Raw genomic sequence first — 3,603 nt, 5'->3', positions numbered from 1 at the left:
TCACATAAGGATTATTTATCAATAGTTGATTAAGTGTGGAAGAGAGTAAAGAATGGATGGGATAGTATTAGTCAAGAAATTGTGACTTGTTAAAATTCTTGTAAAAAAGATTTGTGGAAGTGGAGCAAAAAGGAATTTCCTAATAATAACAAACTAGTCAATTGTAGATCTACAATCAAGGTGCTTGGGATGAAAATTTGAAGGCTAAAGATGACTATATTGTTGGTCAGATTGAGAAAGCTTGGAAAAGAAAGGAAGTGTTTTGGTGGCAAAAGGTGAGGGTTAATTGGATTAACTTTGGAGATTGAAATATAATATTTTTCCACAGTAGGGTATTGTAATGTATGAGGTTGAAAGCAAATGATGGGTCATGTAACATTCGAGAAAAATTATGAAGAATTAATTGAACTAATGAATGTGATTAATGAGTTAATGAAATGTGTGGCTAGAAGGGCCTAATTGGTGTAATTTATTGTAATTTCAACCCTAAAAGTGGGTCTAAATAGATGGTGGGCCACTCGGGCAAGGAAAGAGGAAGAAAAAGTGAAGGATTGCTCTCTGTGCCATATGCCATGGCGTGCAGTCAATCTACTGCGGTACATAGGGGTAAATTTGACTACAATGGGCCTCTCTATGCCATGAAGCATGGTGGAGGGCTATGTGCACTACAGCACATGATTAAAAATTTGCTTTATTAGATACATCTCTGTGTGAAAAATTAGAGAAGAGCAGAGGAAGAAAATGAAGAGCTTGACTAAAGCTCTAGTAGGGCACGTTGTCGGATCACATTGAGGATAGTTTGAAGCTCCCAAACACCCAAGATAAGCAATCTATGCCTTCTTCTTCCTTTCTCTCCCTTATTTATAGAGATTCGAGTTAGGCTTTAAGCATTAATGGTGATTTTTGATCCATAAGAGTATGGGTCCGATCCCATTAGTTAAAATGGATATAATGTGAGTATTTTGTGATAGATAAACCCTACATTGATGACTGTATCAAGAGTTTGTTAAGTAGAGCCATTAATGTCCGAAAATTATTATTAATGAGATAAGTGGGAAAGGGTTATGTCCATTAATAGTGATTTGAAGATCTATAAGTGATAATGTGCTTCAATAGAACCTAGTCAACCCATTGGGTACGAATGGGTAGTAAATTTATAAGATTGATAGAATATATATGTGGAGATTAGTAAGGGTAAATCCTCAAGATTGAGACAATGATGATATCCTTATGTTATGAATATAGTGAGGTTCAATTTGGCACCATTTGTGTGAAGGGTAAAATTTTAACTTCTCAAAGGTTTAAAGTAACTGGGGGAATCTAATTTTATATAATTGAATATTAATTGTTTATTTATTAAAAATGGGTTGATTTGAGATTTGATTTATATTTTAAATCTTTGATGCAAATTTGGCATACTGTTAATTTAACAATGTGAAAATGATATGTGTGCTCATATATATGAATAATGATGACGATTTGAGAATAATGTGTTGTTGTGAAGGGTAGTATGAAATGATTGAGTGAGAAAAGTGAAATGAGTTATGATATGATTTGTGATTGAGTTGCATAAATATGTGATAATGTGCATAGCATGATCATCAGCGGGAGTTCGCCTAGGGAAAGGAGTAGTCAGTTAAATTCACATGGTATTGGTAGTAATAATTAGAATTGGGAATTTACCTTGGCACCGATTATTGGAATTGAGACGTAGCCCTTGTCCCATAATTAATTCAGGACTGTCCTACTTATTTTATGAGGGACTCAAACTTAACTAGTCTTCAGTGATTCATGAGGAGGCTAGATTAGGGGTACGACACCCTATGGTTGTTAGTATTAGGGGAAACTAGATTACATAAGTGAGTGAGTTAACCTTAGTCTGGTAGCTCCTCACAAGTGAAAGGCTGGGTTAGCTTGTGAAGATGTAGTTACGTGATAGCTATCGGTTTTGTGTCGGAGGTAATAGGAGGATATAAGGTTGGCATATGATCATGCATATAAGTCCGGCCACATGGTTGTTAGTATTATGATTCTGCATGTGTTATGTAACATCCCAGAGGTTAAACCATAAATTAACTCCAATCTCATAATTATCCAAGGTGTTAAAGAGAATTTCTTAAAATTATTTCAAAGGAATCCCAATTTGTCATTTCAAATCCCAAACATAAAATTTAAGGACTCCAAACAAACATAAAATTTAAGGACTTAAGGATTCCAAATCAGAGTTTTAAAAGCAAAGCGGAAGCTTGGAAGACAATGGGACCCAAATAATGAGTTTTTAAACTCTAAATAAATTTTCATATAGAATTTGATACGTGCGCCATGGCTTACGGCTCGTGCATCACGATGTGTCTTCTTTGTGCCAAGCACCACGGCACATTGCACGAAATTTGACAGATTAGTGTTGTCATTTGACAACACAGGGAGTGAGCTTCCGACACATCCCAAATCTCCGTCCGACATTCGATTGAGGTGACTTTCTCCTAGCTTTAGCTAATGGCACCAATTTCACACTCAAATTCATTTTCTATCAAAAGTTGGACACTAAAACCCATTTTGATACATTTTCACAAAATTTCCCAGATGGGGTGTCGCAACTTAACCACACATGCCAATAGACTACACCAACCCTCCGACCACATTCAATAGACTCTTGTGGACTTGTGCAACACACCACACACAATCAAAAATACTTATTTCATAAAATCATCACTCAGCCTCAATTTTCACAAAACATAAAGGGGGAGAAAAAGTTGCACAAAATTAACCATTTCATTCATATTTCTCAAAAATACATATATTCATACTTGCAGAAGTATTTTGGCTCTATCTTCGGGTTCACAACAAAAATTTATAACCCAGGGCATAAAATACACTAGTTAAATATAAAATCATGTAAGTAATACACAATCATGACAATTAATCCTAATTGGCAATTAGATTAACAAATAACATGTAAATAACAACAGAGAGGTATATAGAAGATTTACTCCACTAATCCTAAGCCTTAGTATGTTTTCCCCGACTTGGATCCGATCAGGTAGGTCCAAAAAATATTAAGAATTGAGGGGTGAGTACATCCACTCAATAACCAAGTTTCACTTAACCCTTATAGTTATATATGAATTATAAATAGATGCAATTAGGCACATAAACACACATATCATATAGTATTAGCCCACAGTTCATGAAACTAACAACATGTGATCGAGCTTGCCACAAAATACTATATCATGTTTTTTCAAAAACATAACTCAAGGTCGCAAAAATAACAACCATGCGCCTTTAACACATGTCAGACCACAAAACTGACAACCATATGACCGGACTTATATGCATGATTATATGCTAACCTTATATCCTCTTTCTATGTTTAACATGAAATTGGTGGCTATCACATGACTACGTCCTCACTTGTGTAATCCGGTTTCCCCTAATACTAACAATCATAGGGTGTCATACCTCTAATCTAGCCTCCTCATGAATCGATGGAGACTAGTTAGGTTTGAGTCCTTGTAGAACAAGTGGGATAGTCCTAGAACAACCATGGGACAAGGACTACCTCTCGATTCTAGTGGTTGGTGCCAAGGCTACCTCCTAATT

Source organism: Prosopis cineraria, unplaced genomic scaffold (genome assembly GCF_029017545.1).
Source record: "Prosopis cineraria cultivar Desert tree isolate PC_DT_omini unplaced genomic scaffold, ASM2901754v1 PC13, whole genome shotgun sequence".
Lineage (NCBI taxonomy): Eukaryota > Viridiplantae > Streptophyta > Magnoliopsida > Fabales > Fabaceae > Prosopis > Prosopis cineraria.
The sequence above is the reverse complement of the archived record's forward strand: the minus strand, read 5'-3'. Positions refer to the sequence as shown.